Consider the following 15,621-nt stretch of genomic DNA (forward strand, 5'->3'; position numbering starts at 1 on the left):
ATCTTTCCATTAGGCATCTTGAGTACAGCTCTATGGCTATACCAAGTTACACTTGTTTATAATAACTTCCCACTATATTTTTCAAACTAATATTTGTTAATGTAACTTATTCCTTTTTTCCTTGTCACAAAAATGTGTCGTGAAAAAAACTTCCAATAGTGACTAATTAACACTCATTTTATTTGGCTAGGGACCATCCGATTTAATCTTGATCCTTTCAGTGAACACAATGACGCTGACCTTTGGGAGGCTTTAGAGCGTGCTCATCTAAAGGATGTCATCAGAAGGAATGCTTTTGGTTTGGATGCTGAGGTATAAGCTTAATTTCTCTTTGCTCAATCTTTTTTATTTTTTTTTACCTAAATGCTACTAGATATTGGATAAAAGGTGTTCACGCAAGGAGATTCAATCTTCGTATTGATAATCTTGTTTTTCTCTTTTTGTGATCAGTGCAAATGTTTAAAGTGTCTAGGTTGTAGGCATGAACAACTTGATTTTTTCTTGTTCAATGCATTTTCTATACTCTAGATCAATGCTCTAAGCCATGGATTGTTCGACAAACCGGAAAAGGTACTAGGTCAAGGGTCACTAGTTCAACGTCAAGTCAAGCGAAATCGAACCGTGATGTCATAATTATCTCATAAATATATTAAAAATATAAGCATTAAAAACATTAATTATTTTATATTTTAATGTACATATATGCTACGTTACATGGACTCAGGTATGGGTGTCAAGTGTGGGTATGTATCTAGAGGTCAGACTCATCAAACCACAAATTTAAGGATACGTGGACTCGGCAAAAAAATGTAGTATTTTTATATTTTTAATCAAGTATGTGAGATAAAATAGTGTTGTAAGTAATTTATAGTGTCAAAAAGGCATTTATAGCAATTATACAATAATATGTTCATAATAATAGTGTTAAATACAATTATATAAGAAGTGTCTGATTAAAATTATCCGACACATATCCCATACCCTAGTCTAAGTGTCGTGTGTCCTACACAGGTATTTAATTTATATTGAAGAGTTCGTGTAACATAGCATATATGTTAATCAAATATATAAGTTTATACATATATATTGTTTGTAGTCAAATTAATTGAAGTTGTGTTTAGACAAAATGGGCATAATGTAATAAATAAATTATATTTGCCATAGCTAAACAAAGCAAGGTGATGGCTTGGTGGTCAAAATCCAAGCTTCTATGGATGAGGTTCTAAGTTTGAGACCTCAAAGCTTATGTTTTTGTTTGTACCCTATTTGGCACGACCAATAGGAGGCCGCCACGTGGCATGAAGTTACAAATAAAAGAGTGGTGGTTATGGGTCAACCCGTGGGGCTCAATGTGAGAATATTAGCTTGATTGTGTAAATATATTAGATTGATTGTGTGAATATTAGATGTGTTCTTATTTCCCATTTTAGTCTTGGGTCTAGAATTACTATATAAATCAGATGTACTATTTGTATTTTACATATTGAAATATACAAGTTTATTCATAAACTTTCATGGTATCAGAGCCCTGTGCGAAAACCCTAGCCGTGTTTTATGTTCGTTCAACCTCTTTTTTGATCCTCCTAACTTGCACATATCAAAATTGGGATCAACCTTTGATCTCATCAGTACCTTCTCAATGAGCAAGAGTTGCTCGACCATTTGACCAACATCATGGCCATTCCTAAGGCAAGGAACACAACACAACATCGTCGTGACCACGATGCCTATGCAAACAGGTTTAAGAGGGATAGGAGTATGGGCTTTACCTTGTTGAGCTGCATGAATTTGAGAAATTCCCAACTGCCAAAGAAATGTGGGATCAATTGCGCTTAAAGTATGAAGGCACGGCAGCAACTAGGTTGCGTGCCCTTACATTGAAGTTCAATCAATTTGTGATGGACCCAAAACATACTATGGCTGAGCACCTTAAGGTGATGTCTGCCATAATTAAAGAGAAGAAGGCAGCTGACAATGATCCCACTAATGAGCAATAGATTTTGTCAGTTATCAGATCCCTACTTGACCCTTTGTGGGGACGTATGAAATTGGTGCTCACGCACAATGAGGGAATCAAAACTTTTGATGACATTTCTTGACACCTTGAGCTCGAGGCAGATGGCAAAGATGTAAACTGCTCTGCTACACTTGTCGCTAAAGCTGGAAAGCACGAGAGATACAAGCCTCAGCGCAAATGACAACAAAAAAAGAGTAGACAAGTAAAGGCTAAGAATCTGGTGCCAAGAGATGGCAGAGTAACCAAGCGTCGCAGTGGCATGCGTGCTGGAAAGAATGATAGGTCCAAACTCAAATGCTATAACTGTTGATAAAAGGGTCACTTCACTCAAGAGTGTACTGAGCCGAAGAAGGTACACCTTATTACTAGCTGTCTAAATATATTTGTTTGTTCACATGTTTTTATTGATCACTCTCTCTTTGGTTGGATTGTAGACACGGGAGCAACCAAACATGTAACTAGAGATCAGGCTAGATTTGTAGATTATCATCGGATACCAGTTGGTAGGAATTATGTAATAGTGGGAAATGGAGCTTAAGAAGAAGTCTCAGGAGTTGGTAGCTTTCAGCTCAAGTTGCGTACTGGGGGCAACTTGCTCCTTCATGATGTGCTTTATGCACCCACTCAGTGTTTTGAAAAGCGCGCTTAGGCGCACACCTAAGCTTAAGGCGTGCCTCAGGCATGGTGAGGCGAGGCAACATAGGGGAAGGGCTGCCTAGGCGATGAGGCGAGCGCCTTATTACGAAGCACAAGGCGAGCGCCTTGTGCGCCTCGGCTTTCTGTGTGGATACCCACATGGGATGAAATCACATTTACAGTATAAAATTTTCAAAACGTGAGTCAAAAGAGCAAAAACATTAAATTAAAAAAAAAAAAAAACCTAGTGGAGAAGAAGAAGATGACGCGACGAGTACACGCCATGCCACGCCACGCCACGTAGGTTCTGCTCTCTTCTCCTCTTTTTCTCTTCTCTACTTCTCTTCTCTCTCTGCTTCTTCTCTTCTCTTCTCTTCTCTTCTCTTCTTTCATCGTCTCCTCTCTCGCTTTTGTGTCTCTCGCGATCGCTCTCTCTCTCTCTCTCCTCTCCCTTTCTTTATCTTCGCGATTCATATATATATATATATATATAATATTATATAATACCTATTATATACTATATTTTTTTTATCAGCACCTATTATATAATATATAATATATATTATACTTACAGATATTAGATAATATATAAAATATAATTGATTCATATATATATAATATACTTATAGATAATATGTAAAATATAATATATACTTATACATAGTAATAAAAAAAAATACACATATATACAAAATAAAATAAAAAAATGAACTGAAACACATTATTTAAAAAATATAATAAATAAATAAAATAATATATATATATTTAAAAAATTAATTATTTTTTTCTTCTTCTCTTCTTATTAAAAAAATTAATAATATACATATTAAATATTAAAATGTTGAAAATTGTGCTATATTAATATTTTGCTTAACTTCTATAACTTGCGCTTCGCTTTGGTGACCTTGGCGCCTCGATGCTTAGGCTCCAGGTGACCTTGGCGCCTCGATGCGCCTAGAGCTTTTTAAAACACTGCACCCACTATCCGATGTAATCTGCTTTCAGTTTCAGCATTTTTGAAGTTAGGTTTTTCTTTTCATTTTGAGGACATTAGTTTGTCAATTTATCTTGGTAGAACATTTTATGGTCACGGTAATTTGAGGGATGATTTCTTTATGTTAGATTTAGAATCAAAATCGAATAATAATTCCCTTATTTGTGTAGCATCTTCTTCTTCTTCTCACTACTACAAAATCATAAATAGATCACGGATTTTAAGTGTGATGTATGTTATTTAATTATGGATTTTTTATTTTGCCAAAGTGTGATCTTTGAAAGTGTGATTGTTCAAGGTCATTTTTTATCATACTTTTTGACCGTCATTAAAAGATAATTTCATCACATGTTTTGACCGTGATAATAAACATTTAGATCACGAATTTTAAGTGTGATCAATAACTAATAAAACCTGAGATTAATCCATGATTAATAGTGAGATAAGATCACAGTTATATGCATTTCTCATCACGATTAGTACATGTGATAAAAAAAAAAAAAGTTCGACCACAAAATGTGACTATCAATCACAACATATCAACCGTGATTAAAATCCAAACAAAACTAATATCTAAAATATAATCAATATTATTTGTACAAAAATTTCCTTTAAAACAAATTTCCTTTGAATCACAACATTGACCACATATGAATAGCTAATAATATCATATATTTCATAAATGAAAGTCTAATGTTGGAAAAATATATACAAAGAAAGTTCAGGAATAAAAGGTTTTTTAATGTGATTACACAATAAAAATCTCATTAAAAAAATGAAAAAAAAAATTAATTAAGAATAGGCCAATTTATAGGAAAAAGGGGTAAAAAATAATATATAGATGCAATATGGTATAATACAAAGAGTAGGGAAAGAGCTTGAAATTCTTATAACAAGCGTAAAAAACAATTAGCAGAAATTGTAAGCAACTCTAGGAAAACATATGTAGATGCATATGGTATAATATAAGAAGAAGAAGAAGAAGAAGAAGAAGAAGAAGAAGAAGAAGAAGAAGAAGAAGAAGAAAAAAAAAAAGGGGCCAGTTAATAGGAAAAAAAGTAATGATACATTATACATTCAACTTAGAAGCTGTGGATAAATGAACAATATAGATGTGGCAATCATATAAGCCTAATTAGATAAAGAACTCGAAAATCAACACCATTATATCCCACCCCCCAACCCCCACCCCCCACCCCACCCACCCCCCGGGGAAAAAAAAGGCCCTTTGACAAAGAAACAAAAAGAGGAATCGCACAAGGAGAAAAGAAACGAAGGCTCCTGAAGATCAATTTCCTAGATGATTCCAAAACAAAGTAAAAAATGACAGATAAATCAATAGCTGCTAATTCTTAACCATATGGAGAACAAGGCAACAATGGGTTAAGGCTATCACAACTCAAAATCAACAATACCCTACAAAACAAATACTAAGCCAAACTTAGTTTAAGATGTTAGTGCTCGAACATCAACATTATTCACATTAGTGACAATTAAATAGATTAAGTTATAAGCAAAATATCAATAGATAGCACTCATGACAGGGCGAAAGAGAAAACTAACCAAAACTGGATCTCCTTTTGTTGAATTGACAATGGTGTTCATATGGGAAATAGCATCAGCCTTATCTTCCTGCAATGGTGAAAAATAATGAAGAAAAGTTAATGAATTATATGCTCAGTAAAGACTATTGAAACATTTAATATTGTTGCAGCTACACTACATGAGAAACAGCTAGCAAGCAATATAGAGCACATATTGGGATTCAAGTTTACTCTTTGAAATGATATGAGCCTTTCCTGAATAAGTTGTGTTTGAATCCCAATATGTTTCCCAAGTAAGTTTAATGGATGAATCCCAAATTTTTCCCTGAGAAAGTTTAATATTTGATATGTTATATAGGTCTTCCCTCAATCTGCTCCTCATGAATTTTATATAAGTAGTCAATTGCATTTTATTATCAATCCATTACTTGCGTAAATCTTTTTTAAAAATAACTGAGTGAGGAAAGAAATGGGGCAATTTTATTTATTTTATTTTTTTTGTTTTATCACTAAATTTTAAGGAATTAGAATACAAATCTACCATGTTTCAAAATGTGCATTCCCAACTGAAAATCACAATGAACTTTTCAGTAACTTTCGTCATCACTATAACAGTTTAGGGGTGTGAAAAATTAGGGATTTTTGTTGTATGAGAACAATAGTTTTTCTATGAATTTGGAGATTCAATCACATATGACAAATTAGGTAAAATCATGTGGTTCTTATTCTCTACAAAGACAAATTTTTATCAGACCTTTCCAAATAGTTCTTGAAAACTGAAGCATATATACATATATATATATAAATAAATGTGTTCACCTTCGCAATGTTGTGTGAGGCTAAGATGGTGGCTACCGTAGTTGTTGCGATCGAGATGTAGACGAAGGGTCGCTAAGGAGGGAAGAGCAGCGACGGTGGTGAGGAGTGTGGGTGTCGATGAAAAGGAAGAGGCAAAGTTTCTGCTGTGGTCGCGGTGGAGAAGTGAGAGAGAGAGAGAGCGAGGCACAGATTGTGCTGGGAGGAAAGAAATAGTAGGAAGTTTCCTGGTGGTAAACATAGGTCAAGTTAACCACTCATTAATCGTAGGACAAGTTTGGTAAGATGTCAAAAAGTTAAAAAATTATTCAAAAAATTAAAAAATTATCATTATTTATCAAAAGTCAAAAATTATGATTGCATAATTTTCAATTTCAATTTTAATTTTTTTCTACATACTAATTTATATAATTTTTTAATACATATTTTCTCATAAAAAGTCAAAGAGTTAATCCAAACATCCATATTTTTTTTCTCAATTTTTTATTCTAAAAAGATAAAAAGTACATTTATTTAGGACATCTCAAACAACCACTTACTAGCGGTCGGACACATGATGTGTGTGCAAATAAAAAAAATATTATTTTTTAAAAAAATAACTACACATCACAAACTTATTAAAAAAAATAAATAAATAACACTTATAATTTTGATATAAATAAAATAAAATAATAGTATTCTTTTTAAAAACTATAAATCCAAGATTCTTAGAATATTTATATTCAAATAGATTTGATATATACAAAGAAATATAAACAATTACATTGAATTTTTTTTGATATAAACGAAGTAAAATAATAGTGAAATTTTTTCCCTAAGGAACTTGATAATATAATGAAACTTTTCATCTCCTTTTATTTTTTAATGAAGAAAATTAAAAGTACAATTAAATTAGTACACACAAAATACAAAAATACAAACCCAAGACTGTTAAAATACTTACAATCAAAGTGATTTATACAACTGTAACAAAAAAAAAAATAACCATAGCCAAAACTCAGAAAAACTATTTTTTTATAATTAAAAAAAACATTAAAAGCACTGGACACTCAAAAAAAAGTTACGTGAACAAACAAATCAATTTTTTAATAATAGAATTTATATATAAAAACAAAATAAAATTTATATATAGAAACAAACAAAAGCTTAAAAAGGTGAAATAGGAACAAAAAAAATTGAATATAATTTTTTTATAAAAAAAATAATATAAAAACATAAAAATACATAAAATAGAAAAATACAAACTCTACTCTTATAACACTTATAATCAAAGAAATTTTATAAAAAATTAAACAATTTTTTTACTTATTTTTTTATTTATACTAAGAATGGTCCCTATTTAAAACCCAATGCACCTCAGTCCTCTATGGTTTGATAAAGTTGAAAATGATACAAAATTAAACACATTTTAAAGTTAATTTAAGTTTTTAATGTAAGGTTGAAGAATCTATTAATATACACATTCATATATAGAAAAGGCAAGAGTACCAACATACATCATCCATTCTTACATACATATATAAATTGATGGACCATATACATGCATTAAAAAAAAAAACGCAAATTGGCATTGAGCAAGCCTTCAGAGTAAGCGCCCTCAGCAAGAGACCCGTTCTCAATTGCAAAGATGTCATCTTTGTATCACAATAACAGTATAGTCTCCCCAGCCTGAATTATCACGCACCGCTCTCCCTTCAACAACGCCGCCACTGGGCACCACCAGTACCCAGTTCTTCCCCTTCTCATCACTCACTCCGCCTCCGCCTCCGCCGCCGCCTCCCTTGTCCTCGGCCACTGAGGCTTCAGTAGCCTTACACGTAATTTTACAGAGAGAGATTGGGGATGAAATCAAAATTAATGGATTTACTGGATAGGCGGTTAGGTGGCGCAACGACAGCAATAGCGGTAGTTTCCGGCAATGCGGCGGCGAAGGGAGAAAGAGGACTCCGGAAGTGAGCTTTGGGGATACAGTAGCCATGGAGTATTTGGGAGTGGTAGAGAGAGAAAGCTTTGAGCCAAGAAATGTGAGAACAGAGAGAGAGAGAGAGAGAGAGAGAGAGAGAGAGAGAGAGAGAGAGAGGAAGAAAAATGAAATTGTATTGGGTAGTTGATTAAGGAAGAAAGTGGCAAACGTGGAATATGTTTTTTTTTTTTTTTTCAAATCACATAAATTCCACGTGGTAGCATTGGTAGAGGTTTCAAGAGACTAAATTCAAGCCTCACTTAATATAATAGTATAGATGATGGATTGATCTTGACTGTTGTAACCAATTATAAATATAAACACTTTTAAAAATAGTGTTGTTTTTATAGAGATATAAAAATAAAATTAAATATATATATATATATATATATCCAATTACATTTATATAAAAATTGTGATTAAAAAATATATATATATATAATCAAATTTATTTGGAAGGTAAGATTAAAAATAAATATTATCTCATTTAATTAGATTAATTGTGATTAAAATATCATTCTAATTTTTTTAATCATACTTCTACTAAAAGTGAGATTTTTTAATTCCTCGTGTGTAATCTTTAAGCATTATTGTAGCAGTGAAAATACATATTTAACTCAAAAAAATTGAAAATTTGTATATTTTTCAATTTAACTCCGATTAAAGCCTATTTTATATCAATAAAAAGCTTATGGAGACTACAATCTAAATATGTAAATTTCATTTACAAAAATCGAAATTTTATTTTTTGTTTTTGAGTACCAAAAAATCTGCTTTATGCAAAAAATACATATTTAACTCAAAAAATTTGAAAAATCATATATTTTTCAATTTAACTCCGATTAAAACCTATTTTATATCAATAAAAATCTTATGGAGAGTACAATCTAAATATGTCAATTTCATTTACAAAAAGCGAAATTTAATTTCTGTTTTTGGATACCAAAAAATCTGATGTATGCAAAAAATACATATTTGACTCAAAAAATTTGAAAAATCATATATTTTTCAATTTAACTCCGATTAAAGCCTATTTTATATCAATAAAAAGCTTATGGAGAGTACAATCTAAATATGTCAATTTCATTTACAAAAAATGAAATTTTATTTTCTATTTTTGAGTACCAAAAAATTTGTTGTATGTGCATTATCCAAAAAAAAAACTTTGAATATGCCATAATATAAAACAATATTAATGATACATCAATCTAATAGTATAAACAATAAACAAATCAATGTCATACTAATCAAGAGGCGAAAACAAGCAATAGGCAGAAAAGAGTTAGTAATATGCTGTGATAGAGAATCAACAACCTTGTCAATTTGGAGTGTGTGCTCTTGTAGGAAAAATATGAAATAATAATCAATGGAATAAACGGATTCGGACATAACTGTCACGTTCAAACCGAATCCATGGATCATGTGGGTAATCACATGCCTCTATTGATGTCTTCGAATAATTCCTAGTAGTAGAGTAGAACTACTAGTGAACTACCACACTATTCACACTACTAGTGAACTACCCACACTATTCATAGTACAAAGGCGGAATGGTTTATGGGAAGAGAGAACGTATCGTTTTTTTGTTGTATGAAATACAGAACCCAAAATCCGTTTATGTAGGAGAGTTAAGAGACTCATAGGATAGATGTATTATCCCAGATAATATCTATCACATATTAATAATTATTATCTAATATATTGACAATTATCCATATCAAGATTATCTCATATCTTAAAATATAATCTATTATTTTATTTGGATCTCTCCTAATCGGGTCATGCCACCATGGGCGACCCAATTAGGTTTGAATTCTAAACTCGACCCAATTTCCAACAGCTCCATAAGGGAAACTCTAGTAGCCTCTCCATTGACGTGAGTTTGCAACAAGAAGGACTTGTAATTCAAACTTTCAGATCTTACTGTGTGGGTGTTTTTCCACCTAAGGTAACCTATATTTTTCTAACAGTAATATCAGAGCATTTTACTAACACAGCATATTAATAAACATTTTACTAAATAAATATCATCAATTAAACTACTAAAAGCACAAAAATGAAGCTAGTAATATGCTGTGATAGAGAATCAAAAAATATCCTAGAAAAATAATTGGAAGCAAAAAATATAGCGATTTCGGTTTTGACCCATCACTTATTGTATTCTGGACTTGGGCTGATATGGTTTAGAATGGTTATCCATATCTTGTTTCACTTGTCTCCTCTCTATCTTGCTTATCGGATTGTATTTGTGCGTTTGGAACAAGTTGGTTACTTGGTTTTCCAAGCCTGTGATGCCCAGATTTTGGCTCTTCCGCTCGAGCGGGCATTCTTGCGCTCGAGCGGGCTTTACAACTTTTGCTCCTCCGCTTGAGCGGCCATTCTTGTGCTCGAGCGGGATCTGTCAACTCTCAGTATTTTCTTTTGCAAGTCTACAAATACTATGAGAGTGCATTGGACGCTCAAGTGTCCAGTCCCACACTCGAGTGGGGTCCTTCGTCTACAAAACTTCTAGAAATGTGTATTTCATGCTCGAGCATAACTTTCCACGCTCGAGTGGGCCTTTGTGTCTGACGCTCGAGCGTCATTTTCCACGCTTGAGCGCACTGCGTGTATAACTGTCCGTGAAGATGACATCTTGAATCACTTTTTCTTCTCTCTCTCTTTCTCAAACTTCCCAAAAAAACCTAGATCCACACATTCTCTCTCTAAAACTCACATTCTCTCTAAGATTTCATCTAGATCCGTTGGGATTTCCACCCTAGTGTCTTTGAGAAAAAGCTAGAGTACCTCAAGATCTACATTTTGATCCGAATAGAAATGGGTTTCGGTGTTCTTGGAGTTTCTCTATTGTTTAGCTCATCTTCTTCCTTTGAGATAGGGATTTTTCTACACTCTCATACGGTTTTTAGCTTTGTTATTTGTTATTGTGTAACAATTGTGGGATTTTGGTGGGATTTGACCAAACCTAGGGTTTGGGGATGAAATGTAAAAGAAGAGTTTTTGGTAAATATGAAATAAATGAGTTTGGGGACTGAAAATATGTTCCTGTTGTGTCGAAATAGTAGATTTTGGTACTTGGATTGGGTATTTAGAAAAAGTGGATTTTTGCCCTAATTGAATCAAATTGTTAATTTGTATAAATGATTGAAATTGGCATTAAAAATGTGAAATTGGATGATCTTTGATATAAATTGTGAAATTGAATATGTATTACTTTACACCTTTGGAAGTTTGGAATAAACTATCTGTTTGAGATCAAATATCTGTTTAGATATAACTGTATTGGGCTATCGGTGGAGGATAGCTTTGATTGTTGTAGAAATTGCATGTGGATTAGGTGAATTGAAACTAATCTTTTGATGGTTGTCATTGAATATGGCCGTGTTTAAATACATTGTATATGTATGTTTGTTTGGGAGGAGAAAGGAGATGTACTCCACGTATGACTATATGTTTAAATACATAGTATATGTATGTTTGTTTAGGAGGAGAAAATGGATGGACTACATTGTTTGGGAGGAGAAAGGGGATGGACTCCATTATAATTAAGTTGGTCGGAGTGTCCTGGGTGAGAGTCCCGAAATTATACATGGGTGCCTAGCCGCGGACGAAATATCTGCAAAATGGCAATTGTAATGCTTACATAGCCTACCTTTACATGAGTTTCGTTTGATGGTTGCCCGCGAACGAAATATCCGTGAAATGGAAGTTTGAAGTGTTTTATGCATATGTGTTGTATGATTTGAAAATTATTGAGTTGTAGCCTCAGTTCGGTTGTTGAGAAATAACCAAATTGACTCATGAATTGAGACAGATAAGTGAATGGAATATGAAATGAAAGTAAATGGATTAAGACTTGGAATTGATATCTTATGAGTATATAAAGTTGTGAAAAGTTTCAATACAAACATTGTTTATGCATTTTGTTTTTATATCTCTATAAAACTTCATATATTGTGTTAGATGATTCCTACTGGGTTATGGCTCACCCTATTTGGGAAAAATATTTTCAGGTAATGATGGAATGCCTCCACCAAGGCAATAGCGTTTGAGAGATTTTTGGGAGCAAGAGCCTCTTATGTTGATTATATATTTTTGTAAAGTCAAGAGCTTAAGATGTAATGAGCGAAGCTCACTTTTATTGTAACCAAGCCAAGGCTTGGAAAAGTGTAAGCCAATAGGGCACTTATTTATGTTAAACTTTCTTTTGTATCATTAACTTCATGAAATGAATGGATTATTTACTCTGATTTATGTTACTAATTATGTATGCTTCTTAGTTGCACGAAGCGGGAGCGGGAGTGGGAGCGGGGAAACGTGGCCACTTAGAGGAGTCGTAAATTAGGAACGCTTATATATTATTTTTATTAATTATATTTTATTTATTATAATAAATAATGAATAATAAATTATGTTCAAATAAATAAAAAATAAAAATTAGATCTTTTATTTTATAAATTTTTTAACTTTTTTTATTATATATGATTTAAATAGATTTCTTTTAAATAATTAGATGATTTATTTTATTTATTATATGTTAAAAAGTTAGGAATAATAAATTTTAATAAATAATTTTTTATTTTAGACAGAAGAATTATATTATCAATGACAAATTATATTATATATGATAAATATTATATATGTTAAATATAATATATTATATTATATTATATATATATGATAAATTATATTTATATTATATAATATAAAACGGAGAGGGAGAGGGAGGGAGAACAGAGATCGATAGAGAGAGAGAGAGAGGGAGACGAACAGAGAGACGAAGCAAACAGAGACGAGAGAGGGAGACGAAGAGAGAGACGAAGCAAACAGAGATGAAGAGGAGATCGAGACTGAGAGAAGAAAGAGCGACAAAGACAGTCGAGATCGACTGTGAGAGAAGGTCTCAGCCCTAATCGCGATTCTTTCGCATTAGAAGCACGATTCTCTCGTATTAGAAGCGCAATTCTTGTGCGATTCTTCCTTGGAAGCGCAAAATCGCGCTTCTTCCTCAGAAGCGTGAGTCCCTTCCACGATTCCTGCTACTAAGGTATGCTTTAGATCATATTTATTGTGTATTTTGGGGGCATTACAACTTGGTATCAGAGCGTACCGGGTTTTAATACTTTGGGTACGTGGGGAGTGGTTAGTACCGCAATGGGTTTGTCTCGCTCACTATAGGCTTAAGTGTGAACGATATGTGCTTATGTGATAACATGCTTATGTGATTATTTGGGTATGGGATTAAATTTCTAGGACGTTGATTGGGTCTACGGGTTTCTAGGAGTCTTGTTAGAAAGGCACTTGATCACTGCTATTTCTAATTGGAGCTCTAGCAATGCCCCGAAACGGTCATTATTCGAATATGAAATTCGTATGTGTTTATATGATTATGTGCTTATGTGGCGTGAATTACTGTTGTCCAATGTATTAGGACATAAGTGAGTTAGCTTCGGCACATTTGTGAATGTGCTAATCTCTGTCACTTTCATTAGGATATCAGGACGTGGTCATGGAGGTAGGTGTGGTAGGCCTAAGAGGCACGAAATGCCTATACCAGATGAAATTCCGGCACAGAAAGAGGGAGTTGGTCAGGCCAATGAGGCCGAACCAGTAGGTCAGCAGGCCATGGGCGCCTTAGCCCGCGAAATGGCCGGAGCATTGAGGAAATCTATGGACATTCTCAGAGCAGAGAATCAAGTCCAGGCCCAGGTAGCTGAAACAGGGCCATGTTTTCTAAAGAGAGAGTTCCTCTGGTTGAATTCGGATGAGTTTTTGGGTGATCCCAAGGAGCCATTGAAAGCAGATGAGTGGCTAGAACAGATAGTGAAGACTTTTGAGATGCTTGGCATCGAAGTGGAGGCTTGAGAGTGACCCTGGCGTCCTTCCAGTTGAAGGGAGACGCAGGTCAGTGGTGGAAGTATGCGCGGGGACGCATTGGAAGCACTTGGGAGGCCTTCGTTGACGCCTTCCAGGAGAAGTTTTTGCCTCCCACAATTAGGGAGAAGTAAAGAGATCAGTTTTCGCAGCTCAAACAGTTGCACACACTAGTGGCCGAGTTTAAGGCCACCTTCACTAGTCTCTCTAGGTTTGCACCAGAGTTAGTGGCGACTGAAGAGCGCCGTTGTCTGGAGTTTGAGAAGAGGCTGAGGATCGGGCTCATGTTCAAGGTGGCTAGATCTATGATTAGGGACTATAGATGCCTTGTGGAGGCGGTGGCTCATCTTGAGACTATCATGCAGACCGAGGAGGAAATGATGGGGTCTCCAAGAGGAGTCAGGACAGCCAGGGGGATGGTAAGAAGCAGAGAAGTTCTAAACCTCAGCAGTACTCAGCAGTCCCAAGGAGTACAGTCAAGGTCAACTTTTTGAATGCCGAGTTTGGGTTTTGGGAGAGGTGGTCAAAGTAATGTGACTTGCTTCAAATGTGGTCAGTTGGGCCACAAGTCTCTAGCTTGCCCGCAAAGAGGAGGGCAGCAAGCAGCTTCGTCTTCGGCTCGTTCTCAGGGCCAGAGTCAGAATAGAAGGCAGCCGCCCACTTGTTACTAGTGTGGGCAGGCGGGGCACCTGAAGAGGTCTTGCCCACAGTTGGGTGGCATATCTGGTGTGTCCGGTTCGAAGTAGACACAGAGTCACCAGCCAGCACAGTCTGCGCAAGCCTCGAAGGCCAATTAGGGAGCCTCTTGAGTTCAGTCAGTGCATTAGGCGTATGTTCCGAGGGGTGAGCAGGTTGAGCCGAGACCTACAGGGCGTGTGAATGCAGTTACGACGCCAGATATTGTACCTGCTCCATCTGTAGTGAAAGGTACCTTCTTGTTTTGCAATTCAGTTGCTAATGTGTTGATTGATACGGGTACATCACATTCATTTATTTCGTCTGCATTTACATCGATTTTGGGGTTGGAGTTGGCACATTTAGCATCTCCTACTTGTGTAGAGTCACCTATTGGTGGTGAGGTTATCTTGAAACATGGGCGTCGGGGTTGTAATATAGAGGTCGCCGGTAATCGACTTCCATTTGCATTTGTTTCGCTTGATATGACTAGTTTTGATTTTATTTTGGGTATGGATTGGTTATCGCCATACCAGGCTGTTATAGATTGCTACCGTCAGAGAGTTACTATATATACCTTGAGCGGTGATCGCTTTTATTTCTTGAGGGACTGGGTAGATAGAGTTTTATCACCGGTATATGATCCACGTGGGCGGAGTGAACTCAGTTGTCTCCTTGCTAACTTCTTGAGTAGTGAGTGTGACGAAGTCCGAGTTGAGTTGCCAAGGGTAATTTGTGAATACCCGGATGTCTTTCCCGAAGATATTGTTAGTTTACCACCTCACCGAGAGATCGAGTTCTCTATTGATCTAGTGCTTGGCACGTCACCGATTTCTATGGCACTATATCGATTTGCACCTGCTGAGTTAAGTGAGTTGAAAGTTCAACTCCAGGAGTTATTAGATAAGGGTTTTATCCGCCCTAGCACTTCATCTTGGGAAGCGCCGGCCCTCTTTGCTAAAAAGAAAGACAGAGCCTTGCGACTTTGCATCGATTATCGAAAATTAAACCGGGTTACTGTTAAGAACAAGTACCTAATGTCTCATATAGATGATTTGTTCAATCAGTTGAAGGGGTCTTGTTGTTTCTCTAAGATAGACCT

General features: G+C 34.9%; 1 long non-coding RNA gene and 1 pseudogene across 2 annotated transcripts in view; one reads left to right on the plus strand and one right to left on the minus strand.

Moving 5' to 3' along the window:
- The window catches only part of LOC145789065 (ABC transporter C family member 12-like), a 106,312-nt pseudogene extending 94,092 nt beyond the window's left edge, over positions 1 to 12,220 (plus strand). The window contains exons 20-21 of the transcript XR_014337047.1: positions 191 to 312; positions 11,984 to 12,220. The product of XR_014337047.1 is annotated as an ABC transporter C family member 12-like (transcript). The remainder of the gene's footprint in view (positions 1 to 190; positions 313 to 11,983) is intronic.
- On the minus strand, positions 4,862 to 6,180 carry LOC145796577 (uncharacterized). Its single transcript, XR_014337066.1, has 3 exons — positions 6,011 to 6,180; positions 5,211 to 5,279; positions 4,862 to 4,943 (listed from the first exon to the last, which is right to left on the minus strand). It is a non-coding gene; the product is annotated as an uncharacterized LOC145796577 (long non-coding RNA).
- Positions 12,221 to 15,621: the final 3,401 nt, after the last annotated feature.

This window comes from Camellia sinensis, chromosome 1, assembly GCF_055761805.1.
Source record: "Camellia sinensis isolate YWXY chromosome 1, ASM5576180v1, whole genome shotgun sequence".
NCBI lineage: Eukaryota > Viridiplantae > Streptophyta > Magnoliopsida > Ericales > Theaceae > Camellia > Camellia sinensis.